At 40.4% G+C, this 11,807-nt stretch overlaps 1 long non-coding RNA gene across 1 annotated transcript; it reads left to right on the plus strand.

Annotated features, from left to right (window-relative positions):
• The first annotated feature begins 8,839 nt into the window (after positions 1–8,839).
• Positions 8,840–10,507, plus strand: LOC115791594 (uncharacterized). The gene is made up of 3 exons (XR_004020966.1): positions 8,840–8,944; positions 10,115–10,309; positions 10,395–10,507. It is a non-coding gene; the product is annotated as an uncharacterized LOC115791594 (long non-coding RNA).
• The last annotated feature ends 1,300 nt before the right edge of the window (positions 10,508–11,807 follow it).

Below are 11,807 nucleotides of genomic sequence, written 5' to 3' on the forward strand. Positions count from 1 at the left end.
GCCAAACTTTTTAAATTTCCTTAAACGTCTGGACTGCATGCAGGTTCAGCGCCCTGACTGTTCTACTACAAAGCCATGCTGTAATCAATGCACTATGCAGTTTAACATTGGCTTGTTTAAATAAGCAAGACCCTCCTTGAAAAAGACATTTTAGCTGAGCTTTGGCCCAGAGAAGACAGTGTTTCTGGATCATGTTCACATATGGCTTCTTCTATGCATGATAGAGCTTGGAACTGCATTTGTGGATGAAAATCATCCCTGTTTTTACTGTAGTGCAGCTTTAAGGCCTGAAAATCACATCCAGTATTGATTTTTTTTCACCCTGCAGAAATTCCTACAGATTCTTGGAACCATTTGATATTATGAACTGAGATATTCCAAGTCTTCAGAATTTTACATTGAGGAACATTATTCTGAAATTGTTCCACTATTTGCAGATACAGTTCTTTTTTTTTTTTTTTTTTTGGGGGGGGGGGGGGGGGGGGGTGATTGTTTTGGGATTTTTTTGCATATTGGTGACCCTCTCCCCACTGATTCTCTAGGATATTTTTTTTAAAATATGTTTTTATATCATGTTACTGACCTGTTTCTAGTGAACCTAATTAGTTGCAAAATGTTCCTCCAGGGTTTTTTTTTTTAGTACCACTTACTTTTACAGGCTTTTGTTGCCCTGATCCCAACTTTTTTGAAATGTGTTGCTTCCATCAAATTTTGAAAAATGAGCCAATATTTTTATTAAAATGGTACTTTTTGAAACATTTCATATGTTTTCTATATTCTGTTGTGAATAAAATATGGGTGTGTGGGATTTGCAAGCCCCTGCATTTTGTTTTTACATTTTAAGTGTTATCCCAGCTTTTTGGGAATTAGGGTTGTAACAAAGCTCAAAACAACCCTTCCAACTGTATCCTAATCTGCAGCCTGGTTTGCTAATTTTAGACCAGTTTATTGACAATGAGGAAGATCACTTAGCTTGTTATAAATAAATAAGTGATTACTAAGTAAACAAACTATTATTATTATTATAGAAATAATAATTGAAGCCTCAAGGCTCTGTGGAATGATCCACTCTTATAGCCTAGAGTAATGGCTGTTGCCGTCTTCATGTCTTAAAACTGGAAGTGGCTAGCATCTAGTGTAAAAACCAAGAGACCACAACTGACAAAATGTGCATTGTGTTGTAATTTAAACAAAGCAGTTCAGACCATAAACTCTTTGGGACGGTTTTATTGGGGTCATACATAACGTGGGTTTACACCGGCTTCACTTTTCCGGCCCTGAAGCTCTATCCATCCACAGTATTTGGGAAAGCCTTCTGAAAACTAAGTAACAAAATTGATGGTTCCACCCAGAGAAGGCCACCTAGTTTTCACATTGCCCATTCATTTCAGGTATTGTCCTGTAATTTGGGCCAGTAAAAGTTATTTGATTTTATCTTTTTTATCATCGTGTGCATAATCCGCCAAGGCTGATTTATCCCATTTAATGTCAGTATAACATGGTGGCTTGTAACTTTATTGTAGAACAGAGATTTGTTTGGTGACAGTGTAATATTAATGAAACACATGATTTAATTCTGTAGTCATATAGACAGACTCCAACAGTGAACTGCTGCCACACAGGTAGGTGGACCAAATCAGCAAAACTTCCACAGGAGACCACGATCTGTTTTCGGTCTCTGTTTGACAGTCAAACCATGTGTTTGATAATGAAAGACACAGCAAAAATATGTGTGTTATATGGAAAATTTATGGCATGCATCAATATTTAATTCTGCTGTGTTGCAGAGGAAATACTAGAGTCATGAGATGAAGATGTACTAAAGCTTCTTTCATTGGTGGCAGGTCAGGTCACCAACACCTTTGCAAAGGCTGTTTTCTGTTTCAGCAACTCAATCAACACTGCTGCATGTGAATGTAACCATGATGGCAAAGGTAAAGAACAAACAATGCTTTTTCATAATTTGGAATGACCATCTTGATTTCCAGGCACCTGTCGGAGTTTGACTTTACTTTATTAATGCTTAGCATTACTGGAGTTTAAAACATAAGCAAAGCAACGGGTTTCAGGCTGAAGAAAGTAGAGGGAAGATCTGAAGGCAGTGCAAGGATGAGTGGGGCTGATATTAAATAATATGGTAATGAATGGGAACAACAGTAAAGCAGAGAGGATGACCCTACAGACCACACAATCAGACCATCACACTGACCCTAAATTAAACCCTATTAACCTCTCATTGCCTCTCTCACCCCCATCTTCCCCCTGCCTCCTCTGTCCATTAGCAGACAGCCTTTCCTGAGACGAAGCCGTGGTGGTGTACAGATGTGCTGTGAATAGAGATGTGGAGCCATGTCGGCGCACCGTCTACCCTCTTGTCCCATTTTAATTAACCAGTGTGCAGTGTCGAGGTGAGGAGAGGAGGAAGAGGAGAATCTTAAATTCTGAGTGAAAAAGAAAAAAAAGGTAGATGAGGAGGAGGAAGAGGTGCAAAACTAGAAGGAGAAGAAGTGAGAGAGAAAGCCAGGAGTAGTGTGAGAGAGAGAGAGAGAGAAAGGGACGAGCAGGGTCGTCCTCCCTGCTAATTTGCTGACATGGGGGCATCGGGGAGGGCTGGCCTCCTAATAAGATTGTTTCTTGAAGAAGCAGAGCGAGCTGTGAAGGGAACAAAAGTAACTGTGCCCCGCGAATCCTGTAGCCAATTAGTCGGTATCAATAATTAAAAACCATTGTCTGCACAGGGGCAGGGGCGGCAGATTGAGTTTCCCTCCACCAGGCTAGATTGTTATGACAAGCAGTGCCTACATAATGATATTAGCCATTAATAATTCACTGCCCGGCCTGCGTCGCTGCAGGTGACAGGAGGCCTGCGCTCAGGCAGCCATCAGTCAGCCGGCTGGCCAATTATCAGAGGTCAGGAATCAGAAATGGAAATTGAAAATTGTTCTTTTGTGGTAGGTGGGTGCTGCAAGTGTGGGGTGAATGTAAAGAGGAAATGTGTTAATGTAGAGGCAGCACGCAGGGTCACACCGAAATACTATGATTAATGCTTTAAGTGAAAGAATTGTGAACTTTTTCCTCCACTCAAATAAAAAATATTAAATTTGTAGTTTTGACCATCATTTCTACCAAGAGCGATAATTTTGTAAAGAAAATAACCGCAGCGATCATGTGGCAGACACTTTTTTTTTTCCTCCCAAGGGGGGCTTACAGGTTTTATACAAATTTTTGTCAGTTCAGTTTCTGGACTGGAGGAGGCGAACCCTGCAGTTGATGATCTGCAGTATTTAAAATGCTGTTCCTGTATCGAATAAGCTGCAGCCAGAATACCCAAATCTCCTTCCACTGAGTTAAAACTAAAAGAACTAATAACCTTTCACCACAGGGCAAGTACACATAACCAGGAAGTCAGTCTTTGAATTGGTTCATGGATCAATAATAAGCTTATTTTGCTGTTTTCTCTTCACAATGATGGTCTGACTTTTATGTTTCTTGCAAAGTTTAACTTTATTGTTATGTAGCCTTTTCAACATCTGCAGCCAAATTAGGAACCTGCAATTATTCCTTGAACTAAAGGTAGTTGTTTACGTTCAAATTATCTAAATAACAATAATAAAACAATAATAAAAGTACAGTGCTGTATATTATATATTTTGCTAGAATAATGGGAAATAGGTGCAATAATTTATTGAAGCTTGTACATACAGTGCCTTGTGAAAGTATTCGGCCCCCTTGAACTTTTCAACCTTTTGCCACATTTCAGGCTTCAAACATAAAGATATAAAATTTTAATTTTTTGTGAAGAATCAACAACAAGTGCGGCAAAGTTGTGAAGTGGAATGAAATTTATTGGATGTGTCAAACTTTTTTAACAAGTAAAAAACTGAAAAGTGGGGCGTGCAATATTATTCGACCTCTCTACTTTCAGTGCAGCAAACTCACTCCAGAAGTTCAGTGAGGATCTCTGAATGATCCAATGTTGTCCCAAATGACTGATGATGATAAATAGAATCCACCTGTGTGTAATCAAGTCTCCGTATAAATGCACCTGCTCTGTGATAGTCTCAGGGTTCTGTTCAAAGTGCAGAGAGCATCATGAAGACCAAGGAACACACCAGGCAGGTCGGAGATACTGTTGTGGAGAAGTTCAAAGCCGGATTTGGATACAAAAAGATTTCCCAAGCTTTAAACATCTCAAGGAGCACTGTGCAAGCAATCATATTGAAATGGAAGGAGTATCAGACCACTGCAAATCTACCAAGACCCGGCCGTCCCTCTAAACTTTCATCTCAAACAAGGAGAAGACTGATCAGAGATGCAGCCGAGAGGCCCATGATCACTCTGGATGAACTGCAGAGATCTACAGCTGAGGTGGGAGAGTCTGTCCATAGGACAACAATCAGTCGTACACTGCACAAATCTGGCCTTTATGGAAGAGTGGCAAGAAGAAAGCCATTTCTCAAAGATATCCATAAAAAGTCTCATTTAAAGTTTGCCACAAGCCACCTGGGAGACACACCAAACATGTGGAAGAAGGTGCTCTGGTCAGATGAAACCAAAATCGAACTGTTTGGCCACGATGGAAAACGATATGTTTGGCGTTAAAGCAACACAGCTCATCACCCTGAACACACCATCCCCACTGTCAAACATGGTGGTGGCAGCATCGTGGTTTGGGCCTGCTTTTCGTCAGCAGGGACAGGGAAGATGGTCAAAATTGATGGGAAGATGGATGGGGCCAAATACAGGACCATTCTGGAAGAAAACCTGTTGGAGTCTGCAAGAGACCTGAGACTGGGATGGAGATTTATCTTCCAACAAGACAATGATCCAAAACATAAAGCCAAATCTACAATGGAATGGTTCACAGATAAACGTATCCTGGTGTTGGAATGGCCAAGTCAAAGTCCAGACCTGAATCCAATCGAGAATCTGTGGAAAGAGCTGAAGACTGCTGTTCACAAACGCTCTCCATCCAACCTCACTGAGCTCGAGCTGTTTTGTAAGGAAGAATGGGCAAGAATTTCAGTCTCTCCATGTGCAAAACTGATAGAGACATACCCCAAGCGACTTGCAGCTGTAATTGCAGCAAAAGGTGGCGCTACAAAGTATTAACACAAGGGGGCCGAATAATATTGCACGCCCCACTTTTCAGTTTTTTATTTTTTAAAAAAGTTTGACACATCCAATAAATTTCATTCCACTTCACGATTGTGTCCCACTTGTTGTTGATTCTTCACAAAAAATTAAAATTTTATATCTTTATGTTTGAAGCCTGAAATGTGGCAAAAGGTTGAAAAGTTCAAGGGGGCCGAATACTTTCGCAAGGCACTGTACATATGAAAAAATGCATTATATAAGGCAAAAACAGAGTTTATACAATTTTACCAAGCTTGAAAGTCAATATTTGGTATGACCACTTTTATTCTTCCATGGGGAGGTCAGACCATGACTGATACCGCTCCATTATGTGTTTTTCAGTCCAGGTATGCTTTTACTGCACTGGCAGCGTGTTTAGGGCCATGGTCATGCTGAAAAATGAACCCGTTGCCAATCAGATGCTTTCCAGACGGTATTACATAGTGGGTCAAAATCTGAAGGTACTTTTCTGCATTCATAATTCCATCAATTTTGACAGGGTCACCAACACCACTGGCTGGAATGCAGCCCCAAGCCACAACAGAGCCTCCACTGTGGTTTACAGATGGCTGTAGACTTTCACTGTTGCACATCCTCTGATGATAATTTTAACCAAAATTTTTTAATTTGGTTTATATTCCATAATACCTATTGTCACTGCCAGTAGAAAGCCCAGTTCTTGTGTAATTCGGCATACCTCAGCCTTTTCTCCCTGTTTTCCTTCCATAAGAATGGCTTTCCTGACAGCCACTCTTCCACTCAGGCCATTTCTGATGAGGCTTCAGCAAACAGCTGATGGATCAACAGATGGGACAGATGCATCTCTCAGGTCCTGCGTCAGGTCTTCGCTGGATTTTTTCCTTGTTCTTAAGGACATGACATTCAGATACTGTTTACCTGCTGTAGATATATTTTTTTAGGCCTGAAATCTCTTTTGCCTTCCACTTGTCCAGTTTCCTGAGATGTTTTAAGGACACATTGCACACCAAGCTTTCAGCTAATGTCTCTTTGCAAATCTCATCGTTGGTGCAAATTAGGTTTCTGAGACAGACTGTGAGTAACAAATCGGTTTTGCGCAAACTGTTTGGTTTGCTAAGTTGTCTGTTAAGTGCAGACACAGCACTTAACAGAGTTAGGTGCCTTTTTTATGCTTCGATGACTCATAGGTCAATGTTAAGTGGCTTAACAAACAAACAAAACATTCCCCTGAAAATGATCAGGTGCAAGAACTGGACTGAAAATAGTAAAAAAAAAAAAGCAGCCAATGTTGAAAGAAAAAAATTGAGAGTTTGCAGAGTTTTATTGTCATTTCAAGCTCCTGAAATTCTTATTTTGTCATGCATTTCATCTCTGTGCATGTGTGTGTGTGTGTGTGTGTGTGTGTGTGTGTGTGTGTGTGTGTGTGTGTGTGTGTGTGTGTGTGTGTGTTTTGGTCCTCTGAATGTAGATTGTGATGATTGACAGTCAGACGAAAAGCTTATTGACTTCACAACCACTGCAACATCTGGTGAAGGGGGCACAAGAGAGGAAAGATGCTGAATGTTGTGTGTGTGTGTGTGTGTGTGTGTGTGTGTCTGTGTGTGTGTGTGTGTGTGTGTGTGTGTGTGTGTGTGTGTGTTTTAGGGGGCTTTGTGTTTGGTGTCGAATAGAAGACAGATGTGGTGTCCATGTGTGCCAAAACAGCTTCACACATACACACCCGTCTGTCTTCTTCTTGTCTTGTCCCAGCAGGCCTTGCACAGAGTGGACGCTGTATGCTGAGCAGGTCTGGCTGCACGGCCCTGAAGGAAAGCCACATGCCCAGCTCTCCCCCATCAGTTCACATACAAATGACAACTAGCCTGAGGTTCTTCTGACAAGAGTCATTTGGCAGATCAAAGTCAAACTCTCACACTGAATATTATTCAAGGTGAAATAAACAATCCAATAGATGGGCAGAGTTCTGCAGGTATTTCTGGCACTGGAGCAACATTTCTGATTCCACCAAAGGAAGGTTTTTTTTCTCCCCACTGCCTCCAACTGCTTTCTCAAAGGGAAGCATTCTTATAATTTTGGAAGGCCTTTATTTTACAATGAGAAGTGCCCTCGGATGATTGTGGTGAATTAAGTTCACATAAATAAAACTGAATGCGATGGATTTGAATTGAAGAAGACTACAGGCAGTAATGCTATAGTTCTCATGAGACTTTGTTCTGATGACAACAGAGTGGTCATAGCCACCAACATCAGATAGTCTACGCTTCCTCATTCACTTTAAAGTCTCCTCTAAGGCACTAGCTAATCAGGAATGACCTCAGCATCTCCCAAAAGCAGTCCAACATAACTTAGCATAACAGTTAATAATACATAGACCCATCAGAGGGGAATTTGTATTCTTTCTCCCGGCCGAAGAAATGAATAACTCCAACTGAAGTGTAACTCAGATCATCTGATTGACATTTAACCCTGTCATCTTGAAGCGATGAGGGGTAATCAATAAATTAGTGACATGGCATCAGATCTGTGTGTTTTAATTGCTGAGCTGTGCATTATTCATCTGACTGAAGTAGACGAGCAGCGAACGGACTCTGGGCGTTGATTACCGAACTAAAGACTGATCACAGTGAATGAGAGATTGGTTAAATGCCACAGCCTGATGAGAACAGCTGTACACACACACACACACACACACACACACAGAGAGAAACTATACTGTAGCTCCTTTAAGTCCAAATGTGTGGATGTGTCTTAACATAACCAAGCATTTTTTTTGAAAGAAAAAGAAAAGTGAGTGAAAAAAACTAATCAGGTAATGAAAATGAACAACAACAACAAAAAAGTCCAAAACACAATGCTTCCAAACACGAAACAAACCACAGCCTCCTGGATGATGAGGACCAATCTATCAATATCACTATAAATATTACTGTGACTGGTGTATCAAAGTACCAACATCAATTGTGCATTTTTCTGTGAGGAAAAAGTGGATGTGTGTGATTTTGAATGAATAATCTTTTTTTTTTTTTTTTAATATTGATGCAGCTTTTGCTTCAGCTTCTGTCCCTTGACTTGTAAAGCTTTCTGCAAAGCAAAGATCCATGCAGATAAGTATTTTGTCTTGATAATATAATAATAATTGCCACATCTGTTTCTATTATTTCATTACTTTGTCAGCAGTAGTGGTAATCTGACTCACTGGTGTGTCCTACTTTAAAATAACTCTGAGGCCTTTAAAGACACTATTTTAAATGTGTATCTCCAGGTTTGCTGTGTAGCTCTGAGATGTTTGGCTGGGGGTGAATTGGTCAAACAAAGAGAAAGGTCAGCCTTAGAGCAAAGCTGAAAACTAGAAGAAATCATAGATGCTGACATTAAAACCCCTCTGCTCTGCAGCACTAATTAACTTTTAGCTTGTTTTAACTTGCATACACTGTATAACACCCAGTGCAAGGGTCGGCAACCCGCGGCTCCAGAGCCGCATGCGGCTCATTCAGGCTTAATCTGCGGCTCTGTGCGGCTCGTGGAAGTAAATTATAAGTATCCAATTGAAGTGTATTTTATTTTTATCAGTTCGGGTTTTGTTGTAGTTTTAAATTGGAACATTATTGGGATCTTGAAATATTAAAATAAAATCATTTTATTTATTTATTTTCGTTTCTCAATACATGCGTCACTCGCGGTATCGGCTTCCGGTAGCGGCTACCTGCTTCCGCTAGTATTTGCGGCTCTCACTGTTTTGTTTTCCGTGGAAACCGGGTTCAAATGGCTCTTTCCGGATTACAGGTTGCCGACCCCTGACCCAGTGTAACGCTACAGTCACCCAGCAAAGGTGGAAGACAGTGCAATCAAGAGAAATGAGTTCTCATAATTTTGTTATATTTCTGACCTTTACATAAGTTTGTTCTATGGGGAGACACTTTAGTCCATCTCTGCAGTGATGTTTCCCAATGGTGCAGACCGGCAAAGTGATGCAAACAGAGGCTTTGAGTTGCTTAAAGAGCCTTCTGGGTATAAAGTATAAATAATGTAACCTGGAGAGAGAGCCAGGGTATTTTGCATCGTTCCTCCCCGTCAGCACATGCACTGTACAACCAGCCGTCCTTCTTACAGGTTCCCCGCATCTGTTAGACCGAGCCGGTGAGATATTCTGGTGGCCCCTCCCCTCCCCTCACCTTCACTGTAATGTTTTCATGAGTTTATACATTTGTTTTTGGCAGTGATTTGCTGGTCCACTTAAAGAGAATAAAAGCTTATGACATATTCAACGAGGGCATGAGTGTAAAGTCTAGGGAGGTTATAATTCATTAATGGAGCCATGAATACCTAACTCACTCTTGTATGGTATCATACTCACTGTTGAATTCACGGTGACATTTGCGATATTTTCCTGTTCAAAGAATCAGGATACCATTACAAGCAGTATATAAAAGAATCATATGAAGGTTTTTGAACTATTTATGAGCACCAAATGAAGCTTTTGGTGGAAGCATTTCATATGTTAAGAATATGTTTGAGTCAAGGTTTTATTTTAAATTATTGAGATGCAATTTTCAAGGATTTTATGAGCAAATCGTGAACTTTGTTTTGCATTTATGTCTACTCCTTTATCACGTTCCATATTAACTATTTGTGGACAGTTTAGGCGTATCACAAGGACTGAGAAAATTCAGTTAGAAAACGTTTCTATTTTCATAACTTTTTTTTTTAAAGTGTTTTAAGGCCTGTCTACCTCTCCTTATCCTGTATGAGTGGGTGTGTATGTCTGCAATAACTCTGTTCACTGCCTCTCAGGAGTGGGCGTGGCCACCTGAACACCAGCTGACACACCTGTCTCTAATCACCCTTATCTGCAGTCTTTAAACCCACCTCTCCTTGTAATTCACTGCTGGACTGTTACACTACACTGCTGGTAGTATTGTGCAGGCTGCTTTGTGTGTTACGTTGCCTACCTGCTAAAATTCCAGCCCTACTTACCTTTGCTTGTACTTCATTGCCTCAGATTCATTCCTGGAGAAACAACTGATTGTTTTGGGAGGAAACTAGCCCTAAGCCCATCCATAAGAACTACCGGAGAGTAGAAACCTGGGGAGTGTTTCAGCATCAAACCAGAGAATCAAATTTTATAGCGATTTGGAATTGGATTTTGTGTGGAGCTTCAGACTAATTAACCTCGGAAAGGAGCAGAGTCTGATTTGTAAGTCTGGCTGAACTACTTTGGAAGTCTCACAGGTTTGATACGCTGACTTGTGAATGAATAATCTGTCTGTGGATTCTTTCAGACTTCTCCGATGGAAGATGCACAACCTGAACCCTGAGAGATTTTTTTTTTAAATCTTCTTGTATCATTCTGACTTGTTCTATTAGCATTTTTTTTGCATTAAAACGTGTAACCTTTTCAAAATGTCTGCCTTGAGTTGTTTGCTAATAAAACACAAGTGTTATGTCAACACTTATCAGGATCATGTCATATAGACATTATGGTGACGGTGTGTGGGGCTCTTTTTGTTTTTTGTGGGCAGGACTGATTTTTTTTCAATCAGTCCTCATGCTGCTTGAACACCTACAGGTTATCTTCTCTCTGTCCACTTGCTCTGGCCACTGTAAGAATAAAATATTTTCCATCTAATTTCTTTTGCTTACTCATAAGATACTTTGTTGGGTTGTGCTGGCAGCAGGCTACGCATTCCATTCTATTGTAGGGATGCTTCTCCCCAGAAGGTTTTCCAATTCATTCTGGGGAACGCCCAAGAAGGTGCCTTTAAAGTATCCTAAACAAATGACCGAGACCATTTTAGTTGGCCCCACTTAACACAAAGAAGCAGCAGGTCTATTTCTGCCTCCATCTGGATATTTGGGCTTCTTAACCTATTTTTAAGGCCGAGTTTGGCTTCCTTAAAAAGAAACTTAATTTTAGCTGCTTTTGTCTCATCTTGTCACTATGGCCACAGGTGAGGGATTGGTAAATCAATCTCAACTCTGGATCCATGATTTAAAGACAAATTATTGCGTAAATGTTTGCAGCAACAATTGTCCCCCAACCCCAGGGGATCCAACATTTTCTGGCAGACAACCATGGCTGACCCTTCATTACTTACAGAGATGAATTTGCTGTTTTGTTTGATAATTTTGTAGATTATGACACATTATCCTTTTCTTTTTAGCTTCAGTGGGCAGAACTGAGGAACAGGTTTTTTTTTTTCTGCCTCCAGTGGGGAACTACCAATTGTGGTGATAATTATAGAGACTAGATAATCGTGAGTGCTGACAATTTTAAGTCTAGAATATTTTTAATTGTTATCCTGGAGACAAAGATTTGTACACATTTGTACACAGTGTTTCTGGCATGTAATGGAAGCCTGAGGGGGACATGCTGGATATATTTTGTCACTGGGTTGGCTGGCTGTGTTTATTTCAGTTATTTTATATTGGGGTCAAAATTACCCCGATTGGCCTCATCATACTGTATAAATACAACACAAATAGCATGTACTTAAAATGACTGCAAACAGAGTGATATCAAAGTGAAAGGATGCTGGAAAAGCTTGTGAAATGTGGGTTGGACTAGACGAAAGCTTCAAGTTGTGTTAATGAAAAGTTTAGGTTCTGGTTTTACAATCAATTCACATTGACTGTAAATCTGGGTGCATATAAGCACATGGGAGCTTTACAAACTACCGAGTAGCATTTTTGAG

The sequence above is a fragment of the Archocentrus centrarchus genome, chromosome 14, assembly GCF_007364275.1.
Source record: "Archocentrus centrarchus isolate MPI-CPG fArcCen1 chromosome 14, fArcCen1, whole genome shotgun sequence".
Lineage (NCBI taxonomy): Eukaryota > Metazoa > Chordata > Actinopteri > Cichliformes > Cichlidae > Archocentrus > Archocentrus centrarchus.